At 45.8% G+C, this 15544-nt stretch overlaps 1 protein-coding gene across 1 annotated transcript in view; it reads right to left on the reverse strand.

The window, feature by feature from the left end:
• LSAMP (limbic system-associated membrane protein) overlaps positions 1-15544 on the reverse strand; it is a 1059407-nt gene that overhangs the window by 333649 nt on the left and 710214 nt on the right. The window lies entirely within an intron of this gene.

Here is a 15544-nt window from a genome sequence, read left to right on the forward strand (position 1 = left end):
AGAGGGCTGGAGGGCAGAGGGGGGAAGCCCGGAGGGAGAGGCAGAGAGGGAAGGGGATGGGAAAGGAAGAGGGGGCTGGAGAAAGAAGGATGGGGGAAAGAGGGAGAAAGGGAGTGCGAGCGGGGAACTGGAAGCAGAGGCAGAGCGGGAAGCAGAGAGGAAAAGGCAGGAGCAGCCGGGAGGCACCGGGAGCGGAGCAGAGAGGATGGTGGAAGATACGGCCAAAATTCACTAGAGAAAATACTGCGGGAAGGGCGCGGGGTGGGGGGGCAAAGAAGCTGTGGCCAAAAGTGCGAACAACTTGGCTTTGCGGCCCAAAGCCACAAGCTAGCTGATTTACAGAGCAGCATTCTTTGCAACTGCCTCTGCAGCCTCAAACCTTGCTTTCCCCCCCCTCAGACTTTCCTCTCACCAGATAAACAGTTGTACACCCCTCCCTCCGCCTCCCTCCCACCTCTCTCCACTCGGCCCTTCCCGCCCCCCACCTCCTTTCCCAGCCTTTGAGGGATGGACCGGAGACAATGCTGGTATTGAGCTGCCCGCAGTGTGAATACTCGGCCTGTCCTCCCCGACTGCCAGCGCCCGCAGCTGAGCCCCGAGCCCGGCAGCAGCGCTGCTCACCCGGGAACGCTCCCACAGCTCACGCACCATCCCCGGCACCGTCGCAAGAGAAGGTAGATTAAATTAATGGAGAGGAATAAGCCCTATGTTTTACTGCGGATGCCTGCCTGCCATTCCCCCAGCCTGCTCTCCTCTGCTGGAGGGGATGAGGAGAGCTGCTCCCAGGGACGTTTCACTAGCATAACCCTTCTGTGGCCAAAGCACAGCGGGGCAGGGAGGGGGAAGCAAAGAGGGAAGAGGTGGTTCGAGGGGGGTCCAGAGAAGCGGGTGCAAGAAAAGCTGAAGGAAACTCCGCTGTGAGCTGCTGGGCTGCCCAGCCACCACGCTGCCGCCCGCCCTGTGAGCTGCTGTCCTGCACGGCCACAGTGCTGCTGCATGCCTGTGCAGGAAGGGAAAAAACAGGTCTTGTGTGCTGCCTCCTGGAGCCTTATGGGGATACAGTGGACCCAAACTGGAGAGACATAAGGAATGGCTCTGTGTCATACAAATGGCTGCATGGGATCAGATCAAAGGTCCCTCTAACCCTGCGTCCTGTCTTGGAGCACAGCCTAAAGCCAATGCCTAGGGCAGAGCACAAGCACAAGGCAAGCGTGCAATGGTACTGCCCCAGAGCACTTCTCTAGTTTCCCGTGATTTGTGGCTAAGGCATGTACCCAGCCAGTGGCAGTGTCTTTGTAGTTAATGGCCCTCGACTGATTTTCTTCTTCCAGGAATGCATCCAGTTGCTTTCTGAACCCCTAGAAACTGGCCCCTGCAGCCTCGGTATGGAAAGGCCATGCTGTCTATGAGTACTTAAACAATCCCTGCATGTGTTAAAGGCCCACAAATTAAGGGCTAAGGTCATGACACCACTGCTCCAGTGCCACGCATGCAGCGGCAAAAGAGATGATTGCTTTGTATTCAAGCCAAGGAGTGAGCCGACTCAGACATTTCCCCTGCAGGAGACTTGACGCAGATGGCACCAGAGAAGTGGAGCAACGAGAAGGAGCTAGGGGGTTAATCCACACACTGGATGTTCCCAAGCTCCTGCAGAGAGAGATTTCACCTGACAAGGATATTGCTCTGAAGAAGACCATGCTGCTAATAGACTAGCAGCCACTGCTCTAGGGCGACAGACAGCACAAGGGACAGAGAGATGCCATCAGGCTGCTGGCGTCTCAGGCGATGGGCATCACCAAAAGGAAACCTCTGCACTCTTGTGACAGAGTTTGAGTACAGCTGAAAGACCCGGTCCCATATGAAGTTACCAATGATAAAAACACACCCCTCTTGCAAGTCAGAGTGTTGCATGGATCCTTTTTACAACGGTCTCCCACATATGTTTCATCTACATTTAATAAGAGCTATTGTATGTTAATTAAATGCCAGTGGAGTAAGGAAAACATATTTGTCAAAGATTAACTATTATGCAATGCAAGAAGCATCTGCCACCCAACTGCTAGAGCTCACTAAATATTTCCTTATCTCAGAGTATTTACTTAGGAGGCAATAACTATCCAGTTAAATCTAAATTTAATGCTTAGTTAAATATAGTTCATGGAAAGCGGCACCAATATGTTTTATACAGGGAACGACAGAGGGGGTTTCAGGGAGGAAAAACGAAGGAATCCTGTCCCCATACTCCGGTAACATCCTGACTCAAGGTGGGACTGCACGTGGCTGTGCCTCCCTACAAAGTGGGGAGTGTCACAGCAGACCCGGAGGCCCCTCTCTGCTGAGATGGAAGTACAGGGGAAGTCTTCATCTTCTTACGCATTTATACAATCCTCATTAGAATGACCATAGCATAACTATTTAATAATAATCATCATAATAAACAGAGAGACGAGGAAGAAATTCCCTTGAGGGTCTCGTAGACCTTGGGAAAAACAAAACAAAAACAAAACCTAAAGCTGATACATCTTATTTGCTTTTAGAAGCGTACAGAAGCAAAAGGAAGGGGTTGCCTGGGTATAAAAGGCCAAACAAGCAGAAATCACACAAATCCTAGGAGAGCGCTTCATGAGTAAAATAAATAATGTTATTTTTGTACATGTTCCCAGAAGAAATAACTCTCTGGACCAATCTCCCCCTGCTGGAAGCAGATAACGAAACAGCAGGTCTGCTTTCTAACTTTGTACGTTCTAAAAACTTGAGGAAAAATTCAGGTAAACAGTCAGAGTGCAGACATCACAAATCCATACTGCCATCTTTAACGCCATTTCCCAATACTCCCAGTAGGTGCAGGACTGGCAGGGCCAGCCTGACTGAACAAATTTTGTCACTATGCAGTTCAGGAATGGATGGGGCAGCATGACCCCAGCCCTACAGGTACCACATCACCCTCCTCCTACATAAAACACTTACAACCTGTTCAAAGGGAACATGGCCTAGAGCAACACCCTTTGATGAGCGCAGGCTGTACGGCACCACCAAAGAAACACTTGGATGACAGGTTTAGGAAGGTGTCTGTGTGTCCACACTGTGGGTACGGGATGGCTCTGCGTGCAAGCTGGAAGGAAGAAGGCAGCACAAGCAGACACAGCCTGTCTCACCTTACTCTCCCTGGCTTTGAGGGAAATGTGCTAAAGACATCACAGCCTAGGCGTCTAAGCTGGCCAAAGGAGACACCCTCCATGCTGGCCCTGGGTAGGCAGCCTCCACTGAAACATGTGGTGCTGAGATGCTCTGGGACTGGTACTCAGGTCACCTCTGCCTACCTGTGTGGCAGCTCAGTTTTAGAGATACTCAGGGACTGACATTGTGAAAGCCTGAAGTGCCATCTGCTTTTCATGGAAAGCCAACAGAAGCTTAAAGCATGGACTCTGGCCACAAATAGGGATGGGTTTTTTGCATTTGAGGTGGCTAAAAGCAAAGAGCAATCCATGGAAACTTCACGCAATGCCAACTGCAACAGCCATCTGTATGATGTGGATGGCTGCCCTCTAGGAGCTGAAATGAGGCTCATCAGCTCACACACACCACAAACTGGCAACTGTTGTCACTTGACTTTCATTCACTACCAACGACACCAAAACTGGTGACTTGTTCCCAAATCTCACTGGAATCAGGGAAAAGACATTTCTGAAAAATACAAGAGAACTGCTCACACAAGTCTCCAGACTCTCATGACCCACATGATTGTTTTTAAGGGGACCTGCTCTGCCAGCAGAGTCCAAGCATCTAGGGACGTTATTCAGGGTATCTGCAATGATGAGTGAAAACGTATGATGTTTTGTGAGCTATAACGTGTTTAGTCAAGATACACTGCTGTACTCAGCAGCAGAGGCTGCTCAAAGCTTCTCAGCCATGCAGAGAAAATGCAATTTTGTTGCATTGGCAGAGGAGTTACAGAGAGGAACAGGGAAGAGCTAAAGGGGTTTCAGCACCTGGGGAGGAAGATTAAGGGACTGTGGCAGGGGTGTGGTGATCTCTCCTTCCTCTCTTCCTTCCTCTGCCTGCAGCTCTTACATGCACACATTTCTGCCCTGCTGTGCAAGGGCAGTATCCCACTCCATTTTATTAAGCAGCTACATTTCACTCTCCTTTGGTTCCTGGGATTCAGGGAGTCACAGGGCAAGGAGGGAGAAAAGGCAGGGAGGGAGAAAAGGCAGGGCTAGGAGAGAGGTGGAAAATCCTTTGAATGCAGCAGGTGCCTCTACAGGCAAATTGAAGAGGAGGTGGGCTTTCAGTGGTAAATGCCCTTCTCCTCAGACTCAAAGAGAGAGGTCACATAGGCCATACTCTGCCCATTCCTTCAGCTACACCTGCCTGATAAAGTGGCCTCCGTCTATACCAGACCAGAGTCTGCTGGAAAGAGTGGAGAAATAATTTCCATGAGACAACTGAAAAGAAGAAAGTCTGCTAAGGACAGGATGCTGTCTACCAAACTTGATCCTGTGCTGACTGGAACATCGATGCCAGTTATTCATATTCCCAAGGCACTTACGGAGGACAGATTATAGGGTAAAATTCTGCAGCGTGAGAAAAATATGTATATGATGGCTCTAATACTAGAAGTAACCATTCCAGTATGTGCTTTACGAAAGACATGTTTTTTATGAATATTTTGCAAGTCTATAAATTAAACTGGCTTTTGATGCTGAAAATCACAGCCAGCTTAGGCCTGAGACTCACATCCAGACACGTACTGCAACAAGACCAAGCTTCCTCTGAAGTAAGAACCTCATTAGGTAGAAGGATTTATTGCACTGAGAGCACTCAGATAGGTTGTAACTGTGGATGGCAACATGCATGCACAACACCTCTTTCTCAGTGCGGTCCCTGAGCTGTAACAGAACTTCCCTCCTGTACAAGAACAACAGCTGATTTTCACCAGTTTGTAACCTTGTTACTATGCCATCGATCTGGCTTCACAATTGATCACCTTGGTGTGGACAATTTAGAGGCCAAGGGCCAAGTTCTCAATTGCTGTAAGCTGACATAACACCACCACTGTCAAAAGAGCTATGCTGATTTCCACCAGCTAAACACGAGGCCTTGAGTTTTGAAGTTCATCTACTCCTGTACTGCGTGGGGAGAAAACTGCCATATCACCTTTGAAAGAGGAAACCTTGTTCAACTGGATAAAGAGATTTTGTGCTCAGACTTTTCAGAAAGTTTCACCTTTAGTTAAAGACCAAATCTGAAGCTTGGGCAAGAGGAAAACAGCAGCCTGAAGATGCCTTTTAACATCAGGATATGACCAAGTGGGATTAAAGAATTAGCACTGCAATTTGTTTGTGGCCTTAATTACTGGTTGCTACCACAGCAAGTGCTTGTAGAACTACAAAGTCATTGGCAATAGGTCCTTCCTACTTCAGAGGAACAAGAAACAGAGAGCACTTCCCTTTTGTTAAAACAAAAGTTGCCCTTCTGGCCTTACAAATACAACAAGCATAAAAGCAATCAGTAGTATCAAGAGCATGGGGCTGCCTTTCCCTGAAATACCACGTATCATTAGCGACTTCCTTACAGACACCTCAGAACTGGGCTCTGCAGCTGCTGTTTGTCAGAGGGTGTCAAATCACTTCAAAACCATGGGAGGCCATGCTGCTCAGCGACTGCTGCTGCATGGCAGGGAGCCAAGCTGCCTGCCATCTCCCAGCTGAGTCAGCCACCCCGGTGGGAAACCGCATGACCTGTTCTCCCAAGGAAGGCCGGCTCATGGTGTCGGAAGTAGGGAAAGAGCTGATCCCAGTTCTGATGTTTCTCATGGGGATAAGGTATTATGTTGACCTGTATTTTCAAACGTGGCTATGGGAGTTAGGCATGCAAATCTAGACAAGCAGTCCATACCTCCCACTGAGGACAGCTTCAGTATGTCTTTTCTTTTTATATTTGGGAGTGAAATCATTGCTTCACCACTGTCAAGTAATACTTGATGAGTCAGGCGGAGCCAGGGTTCAACCCTACAGGTCTTTAAATAATTCACTTTCCATAGGAAGGCAATAGCTCTGTCTGCTTAGGCCTACTATCCCCCCCAAACTTTCCTCCCAATGCTGGTGAATATTTACAGCCCTTAGCACAAGTACTTAGGATTGACTTCACAGAAGGAGGCTAGAGTAGTTAACAGTCCCTTCCCAACACACAAGCAGAAGGATGACCCAGAGGTTGGGATGTTCTAGGAGGACTTGGGAGATATCCAGTCCCAACTTCCTCAGTGAATTTGGGTAAATCACTTAATGAGGCATTCACAAAGGCATAAAAAGCTAATCTCCCTAGGCTCCCTCTGCCCTTAGAGAGATAATCTTCTCTTGAGGGCACTTCAGAGCAGACGCCTAATTTAACCGTTTAAAATTGTCCTGTCTCTCAGGGCATGTCAAAGTTTCCAGCTACATAGCGGAGATCCTATCATAGCCTTAGCTTCCAGCAGTATTCAAAGGTTGAAGCACCAAAGACTGTAAGGTGATCTGACAATACAATACAGAAAGTCCCTGCAAGACAATCTACAGAACACGCCAGGCATGATCTATTCCTAACATACTCATTAACAGGCCCCAAAACGACTGTCTGGCAGTTGCAAGGGATGTTATGATCGCTGCAGACAGGAATCCTATACAACTAAGAGATGGTCAAACCCGTTCTGCTGAGCCTTGCTGTATATTCGATGACCTGCTCCAGCGTGGAGTTCTCAACACAATGCTAATGGATGAGAATACTGACAGTGATGACTCAGAAGAGCGCTCCGAAGTCTTGCTGAAATGATACATGGTACGCATTCATCATCACCAGAGGATTAATTTTATTGTGAAGAATAGTGCAGCAGGCTATTGTGCTGTGCATTTTCTTGTCCATTACAGAAGCTCCCGCATAGCTTTTATGAAACTTAAACTGAGGCCTTCAGCGAGACAAGAAAGATTCTCAAGATTTGTGATGCTATCAGGAGACCAGACAGTGTCAGAAAGCCTCACACGCAACAAGCTGAGAGAGAAATTTGTATGCAGAAATTTGGAGAAGGGTCCCTTTGAAACTATGACCTGCCTGAATTCAAGCTTCTGAAAACACTTCCAATCATTTCACTGCACTCAGGTCTGAAAATGAGGAAGACTCATCTTTAACATGTCCAGATTTTCAAGATGACAAGCCAGGAGAACTGTCCCACAGACACAGGCTCAGTTAATACCATTCTTACAGGCTACAGGTCAGGGACGTCTCTGCATCAGCATTTGGAGTTAGTGCCTGCCTACTCTTTCAACATATACTTTATAATGTTTCAGCTTTTCTTTTCCTCTTTCCCACACTACTTCTCTGCTCCTTTCTCCAATCTCCTCACCCTGGTATTTTCAAGTTTCTCTCCTTTTCTTAGGTTGCTCCCATGCCCTGTTTCTCTCAGGCCCAGTCAATATTAATACATTTTAAAGCTAGGAGGGACTTCTCAGATCATCCTGTCCAGCTGCCTGCCCCAAGCCATAGAAACTCACCCACTTCTTCTGGCAAGAAGCCACAACCAGCAGCTCAGCCAGAGCACCTTATTAAAGAAAGGCTCTTGGCTTTGGTTTAAGCAGCCCCAACTGCAGAGATCTATCCTACGTTAGTGGGTTTAATGATTAATTACCACCTCAGGTTAAGAATTTTTCATGTTGTTTTAAGCACAAACGTTAGTTCCTTTATCATCCAGCCACTGAATCGAATCATGCTTTTGTCTGCTTAGATTAAATGGTCATCTGTTGTTAGATACCATCTCCTTGAAAAATTATATTGTACCTGTTTGAGTCTCACTTCGTACCACTTTTGTTTCTAGTCCAATACTTTGCCACAAATGCCCAACACTTAGTGCCAGAGAGGGAAACAGGGTATTTTCAGCGGCCTCTAAAAGAGCTGGCAGGTGCCAGATTAATAGCTCTGTCCTGGGGATGACGCCAGATAGCACAGAAGTAGGGCCAGGAGCGGGAACTTTAGGTCCAAGCCTAAGCATGAGGAAGGGAGAAGTAGGAGTTGGGGGGGAAGGATGGAGGACCTGCCCACCAAGAGGTGCAGGAATAAGGTGGCTCCTCAGGGAGAGGAGGGATTGTGCTGGAGGTGATTCCAGGAGCTTGTTCTGTTAGACGGGACCAAGGAGTCTCCAGCACAGTCCCGTGCTCAGATGCAGTGGCAGCGCACCTGTATGGCCTGTGGGCTTCACTGCTTGCAGTGAAGAACCCTGTCTCAGAACCACCCTGATTCAGTCTCATCCCAACTCATGTTTAAATCAACTTGGATAAGGCAAAACAAACTTGAGTGTGGACATAATTGCAAACTGCTCAGACAAAGCAATACCTATCAGAAAAAGCAATAACTCTTGAGGAACAGAAATTCTTCTCTGAACCTCTGCTTACAACATTGCTAATGCTGGGCTGGATGAGTGATGCACACATCCTGAAACAGCTCCCTAAAGCAGAGGTCTGGGGGGCATTTATAAAAGCTTCCAGGCAAGAGTGAGAATAGGCAGGTGTTCTCCTGAAGGGGCGTAAAATCTCTGTGGGAACTTGACCTGTCAGAGCCAGGCTCAGGCCCTGAAGTGCCAGCAAATGCACCCCCTCTACTGACAATTTACTCAGCTCCAGCAACCTGTTAGATCCAGCACCTTGTGGGGCTTTATGAAACAAAGAGCCGACAACCCAAACAGGAACGGAAGCATTGCTTCCTGTGAAACCCCTGGGGACTTGTGCATAGTCTTGGTCTTCAGCGACACTTCATTACCTTCCTAATTTATACAACACACCAGTATTTTTTGAATACTGTAATGAGCCTGCTAGCTTCTTCCAGCAGGCAAAGATCAGGGAAGGACAAAGAGCAGGTTGGTCAGAGCACCCTGGCAGCTGGCTGAACAGAGGCAGGGGATGTGAAAAAATCACTACAGTTGGATCAGACCAGAGCAGGGTAACAAAAAAAAGCCTGAAGAAAACCTTTGATGATGAGATGGAGCTATGAGTAAGGCACTTTCACACTTCATCACTTGCCCTCTAATGTAGGAATGGACTGGAAGATGAACCCCAGGTACCAGACCTATAGCACTTGTGGGTGAGGCTACCTCAAGTGTCCTTAGGGAACATCTATCACTGATCACTTTTTAGTCAAAGTCATTGTCTGTAAGACCTTTTAACCCTATTTTTTCTGTCTGCAAGGAACCATCCTGTGTTTGCCAGACATAAGTGGGAATCCAGGGAGGGCCTGCATTTGTGAAATGGAGGGCTTTGAGTCACTTGAGCATCTGCTTCTGAGCTTTTGGTAGGACAACCACTTTCACATACAGCCATGAGAAAGAATGGTAAAAATGGTTTACCAGAGGTGCTTTTCGGCTAGTGAGTGTATAGCATGAAGGAGCTGGCAGGAAAGCTTTTTACAGGCCTGGGATGGTAAAACACTGCTGCCAAATGCAGGTACCTGCTCAAGTAAGCCCTTGCAACCTACTGATCTGACGAGGCTCTGAGGAAGAAGGAGCCTAAACCTCAAAGAATTTTCCCATTGAAGTCATCTGTCAGTGTCTGGGATGTCAAAAGCAATCTTGACAGGCAGAGGCCCCTTGGACGAATCCTGGCCCTCCACATATAATCATGTGGAGCTTTGCCACCTATTTCAGTGGGGCTACGATTTCACCTCTTGAGTCTGCCTCTTGGCTGGAGAATGAGTGTAACACAAAGAACAAAGCAAACATGGAAATTAAGGCATGCCTTCAAATTCACATTTAACTGAATTACAACAATTTTCCAGTAAGTTCATTGCTCATCAAAGTGAGGAATAAACAGTGAATCTGACTGGCCTCAGACAGACCCAGCATAAGCAAATTAAGTGCAAATTTCTCCTGCTCCCAGCTCTGTCAGGACACCCCTGTTCTGTCCATCAACACGCCGTGGTATTCCTGCCCACTCTCGCAACTGCTGATGTAGCTAAGTCCTGAAAAGAAGAAGCTGCTATTGCCCATGAATTTTTAATGTAGCAAGGAAAAGGCTGCAGGAAGAAGAATATTTGGTGGCATTTACTCCCTATGATCAAAGCCATTTCATGTCTCTTGTGTGATATTATTAGAACACAATATGAAGTGAAAGCAGCGTTCAGACTAAGGTCCCTGTTAACGAAACACTTTCTGAAGAGGAGAACGCAAGAACCAACGCCAGCTGGAAGCCCATCTTCTTACAGCATCTCTCTGCCCATGTGTATCTGCAGGGAATTACATGACAGAAAGATCCGAGCAGGTACCTTAAACCAGTCCCCTCTTATCATAAGCACGATGTTCAATGGGACACCTCCACTCACCTCTAAATGCTTCCCGACACCCAAAAGCACTTGTATGGCCAGCAGTAGGAGACCCAGGTCTAAAGGAATAACATACCACAGAAAGAGCTATATTTTAGGTCTCTGCTGTCACTGGTATTTGTTAAATAAAACTCCCAGGGGATGACAGGAAAAAGACTACGTAACAAAAGCAAAAGTCAGCTGCTAGTAGGAATAGGGTGCAGCTAGCTCTAGGTTTTCATGTTCCCAAACACAGCAATTACTTCTGTACTGACTGTGTGTTGGGGACATACCAAGCAACCACCTGAGAGAACGTAATGCCAGAGAGCGAGCGGACATGCCCTGTCTCTGTCCTGTCACTAGCTGGGCCAATCCTCCAGTGCCGAGAAGCAGATGAAGACCTTACAGGAAGATCTGTTAAGCACCCAGTGAGGAGAAAGGGAATTTCTAGCTAGCAGAAAAGAGGATACTGGGGTTCAAACAGATTTGGCTCTCTGGAAGTCTGGGTTAATTCCAGACCTTTCCCTTCCTCCCCTCTACTAAGGGACAAAATGGAGTATATACACAAATGTAAGCTTTTGAAAAGCTTCTTCCTCTGACTTCAGACAAACTCTGCATATCCCTGACAAACATGGACACACAAAAATATTTCCCTGGGAAATATCTACCCTAGCTGAATATGCTGTAATTACAAGTTGCTCTGTCTTATCACCATCATTCAATCAACAATAAAACTCAGACACCAAGAGGCCAAACTGATCAAACTCCTAGCCACAAGCAATGTATCCCATGCAGATCACCCCCACCATTGCTCGAGAATTTCTGAAACAAATCTGTCCACTGTTGGTAAGTGTTTGATGAGTGCTTCATAAAAAGCCAATACCTTGTTCACATTATACCTCTGATGGCGCTGAGGATGCATTGCTCATACCAACTGAAATTTTCAGCCTCTGTTCCATGGCTGAAAGACTAAGGTATCTGTAAGCAAGGTCAAGGTTCAGCAAGTAGCAGGGATACCCGTGCAAAAATATTTGCCCATTGAGTCACACTGCTGATAATACAGGACTCATGACTACTCACTGAAAGCCATCATGCCAACAAATTTGCACTAATATCACAAAAGCAAAGTCAAGGGAATCGCACCTGAAGTTGAAGTGAAATGTAACCATTTTGGTAAACATAATGTCTGTAAATAAATGCTGGCAGCAGTCATGCGGATGTTTACAGAGGCAACAGCCTCCCGATGGCCCCTGCTACTTTTATGTTCTTTCGAGCCAGACTCTCATGAGGGCTCTGTACTGGACAGCTCTTTCTATGCCACTGTGCAAATGAAGCATTGTTGACTGAAGCAGAAAAAGACCATGAGCACTCAAAAATGTCTAAAGGAAACTGCAAAAAAATCAACACTTAATATATAATGTGGTTGCAGTCCCTCAAAGCTTTGCAATAAGAAAGCTCCATGAAGCAGAAGTTCTGTTTATACACAGGAAAGTGGGAATGTGTTACAGCTTAAATCTTTGGACCAAAAAGGTGGTTTGCTCTTGCTGGCACAGAGAATTGCACAAAGGATTTAGATTTCACACAGGGTGAACTCTCCCCACTCCATTTACACAGCACAACAGAGCCGCGGGTGAGATATACCAGGTGCTGCAAGTCCATAAGGAAAGAAACTCTGGTGAGGGAGGGGCAGGGTACAGTCCTTTGTGGAAAGGGGCAGATGACACCATCATGCTCTGTGTGTGCGTGCATGTGTGTGAGCGAGCGAGCTGAGACTGGCCTATGTGATATTCCAACCTACTGGGATGACTGAATAGGAAAAATATCAAGTTTTAAGCTCTGTGGTCTTTTTGTCAGGGCATAATGCTTACAACAAGAGAGCAAAACAAATCAGCCCAGACAGAAAAACCCTGTTTCGTCTGGAGATCAAGTCTTCCTTGTAACTTCCAGTATGGTTTTCAAGCTTTCTAAACATCTCCTCACTCCCAGGAGCCAATCTTAAAACACACTGTTTGAGCACCTTGGCCAGGATAGAGTCAATGTCTTGATGACTGGAGGACATGCAATGTACTTTTAGTTTACTAGATGTATTCAACTCTGAACAAAAAGATTCAAGATGTCACTAGTATTGGACAGATGACCCTTAGCTTAGCTCCACACCCAAGAGCTTTTACAAAGTGAAGCCAGAGTCCCTGTTTCTAGTTCCTGTAATATCTTTCCATAAAGCTGCCACGTGTTTGGATAGCTGTATGGGGCTGGGTATAGAGAGAGAAATATTTTGCGATTGGAATATGATTGTGGAGCTAATGAAGCTCTAATGGCAAACCCAAAAAGAATGTGCAAGCTGCTTAACATTATCTGATTCCCTGTATCCAGCAGTTTAGGACAACTTTCCCCAGCAGATTATAGCTCTCATCTCCCCCAACTATTTTGCCAGCATGGAAGAGAATGCCAAATACTAGCATCCCCTGAAAGACGCAAAGCTGTTTTGATGACTCATCTGGCAACCACAGCAACTAAGTCACATTAGTCAGAATAGAAAACTTTGGAAAATTAAGGTAAAGGGAAATAAAGTTTAAGACTAGGAAGTGTTTCAGAAAAAAACCCAAAACATTCACTATTATTTGTAGATTCTCTCCTTTTGTCTTAGACCAGCCAAAGAAATGATTAATGCTTTCTGATTGTTTCTTAACAACACTTGGAATATAAGCAATGAGAAAAAAAGAAGAAAAAACAATTTAAAAAAATTTCTTATTATTCCCTCACCAGATTTCCTCCTCAAAAGGAAATAGAGAAAGCCCACAGTAAGACTTATATTCTTCAAAAGAAAGGAAAACTCCACTCAGGGACTGCATTTAGGATTTTAACTTGGTATAGATGTTCTTTTAAGAAAATTACTCTTACTTGCCCTGTCCATAGTGGGATTTAGGAATTGCAAAGAACACATATTTAACTAGCTAATGTGTATTAACAGCTTAGCACAAATAAGGCAGTATGCTTCCATGACGTATTAAAAATCAGTTAAACCTTAGGCTACTTCTTGCCATTATGCTTCACATATGTTAAAATCATGCTGCCTTGTTTTCATTAGGCTGTTAATACATGCCCCCAAAGACAGCTTCACCTTAAAGCTCCCATGAGAAAGATCTAAAGGTTTAGCTATGTTGGCAAACCCATCTGAAGTTGACATACTGCTGATGCAGCTGTAACATACTTCCTATCTCTTCATTCCCCCAATAAACACTTGGCAAAAAGATTACAAGGCCAGAGCGCTGCACCTGCACTTTGGCTCTTGTTGTGTCACATTCAGCATCACGTTTCCTCATGCCTATGATTAGAGTAACAAAAGATTATAGCATGGACCTGATCCTGGACACAAGAAAGCCTGCTGGCAGGTTGGCAGAATTTCAACTGCTGTATGTCAATTCACACAGACAAATTGAGGCTCATCCTGAAATTGTCTTGCTTTGGTTCATGACTTCTGACCATAGTGTAGGAAAGAAAACACTACCCTGTCCCAGTACCTTTGTGAATCCAGCCTGATTTTTCTTTCCTAAATGAAAGCATTTGGCAGGATTTCCCCAAACCTGCAAGCTGCTTCTACATGACTCAAAATTAGGTTTTCAGCATTAATTCCAAAAGAAAATTTCCTGCCTCTGCTGAACAATAACACTTTCAATGTACCCACTGCCCCTTCAGAGTAAGGGCCGGTCCCCATATATTCTTCACTTCCCTTATGCTGCTTCTCTGTGCGACTCACTGAAGAAGAAATTATATTCTTTCTTCTGTCCTTTTCCTTGCTCAGGCAGGACAGTCACCTGGATGTCATCAGGCCAGAGACCTAGTTGTCAGGCACCAAACTACCATCATAGTGTCTAAAAGAGGCTCTCAAGGCCTTGGTGACATGTTCACCGTGTGTTCTTCCTCTGCTTTACAGCTGACTCACATGGAGAACCACCAGGCTCTCTCCAGGACAGGAAAAATAACTGTATATTATCTGTTTAAAAGCCTCCCAATCCTTAGGCAAGAACTGAATAGTAACTGCAGTGATAGAGCAAATCTTTCTGCTTCATATTAATAAACCCCAATGCAATATTACTGCTTGCTGCATCAAAGGCTTTTACATAAATGACTTTTTTTTCCTTTTTTTTTTTACTAAAACAAAGAATACATGTGTGGAAGGACTTGGATGTTTAAGATTTTGCTTAGGTTTCCATTTGCTGCATCACGTTGGCATTGAGGAACTAGACTACGTCACTGGAAATAAACGGAAAGCGAGCAAAGAGTGCAAATGGGGAAAAAGCAAATCACCTCTGTGTTCTAACAATCTGACACATCATTTGCCAGATCAGGGGGGAAAGTCTCTTCTCCAAAGGAGTATCACTGTTATCTTTTTAAAAAGACCAACTGCCCAGTGTCAGTCTTGAAGAGTCACTGCTTGCCCTAGACATCTGTTTGCTAACATAGGGACACACAAAGCCGTGACAGCGAGGGAGTGAGTTGCTAATGCCAGTTGTGTCTTCTGCAAGCGCTTTTTCTCTAGAAGGCATAATGCAATTATGAAGGATTCTGCACAGCTCCATCTTATTCCCATAAATTGCACAGACAGAAAGACCCCACACCAAAGCGCAGCACCTCTGGAGCCGAGTTACCCACTCATGTCCACTGATGTCCTTTCTATGTGACAACTTCTTGTCCCATGGGGGATGGCTGCGTAATATGAATAACTATAGCCCATTCCCATAGATGTCCTGGTTCATACTTGGTTAATAGCTCAGGTCACTAACGGTTGGTCACTTCTGGTCCTGTACGGTTCCTTTCTTTCAGTGAAATCATGGCATTGATATTTCCACCATGAGAACAGAACACCCTAGATAGGCTTGTGCATATTGTTTGCCTGGTCCTGAATCCTCCCTTAGGATATGCGTTCAGCTCCAGCCAGTACTTACGCTGCTCTGGCTGTGTCTCGCCAGGTACTCTGACTTTGCTGGAGTACCTTAGGTAAACCACCCAGATTTTTGCTGGGTAGTTTTGTAGGGATAAACACATACCTCTAGTGGGGCCATGGGACCCCACTGACATAGCACTGGCCTTGGATAAGGCAGTGATGCCCTAGGGGGACTGTAGCACAGCCAGGCAGAATGGCTGAAAAGAGAGAGCACTGAGGCCTTCAAACTACAGCTCCCGTGAGAGACAGTGATACTGCCAGGTAAACAAAGTTTATCTGTGAACT

Source organism: Aptenodytes forsteri, unplaced genomic scaffold, assembly GCF_000699145.1.
Source record: "Aptenodytes forsteri isolate BGI_AS27 unplaced genomic scaffold, ASM69914v1 Scaffold379, whole genome shotgun sequence".
Lineage (NCBI taxonomy): Eukaryota > Metazoa > Chordata > Aves > Sphenisciformes > Spheniscidae > Aptenodytes > Aptenodytes forsteri.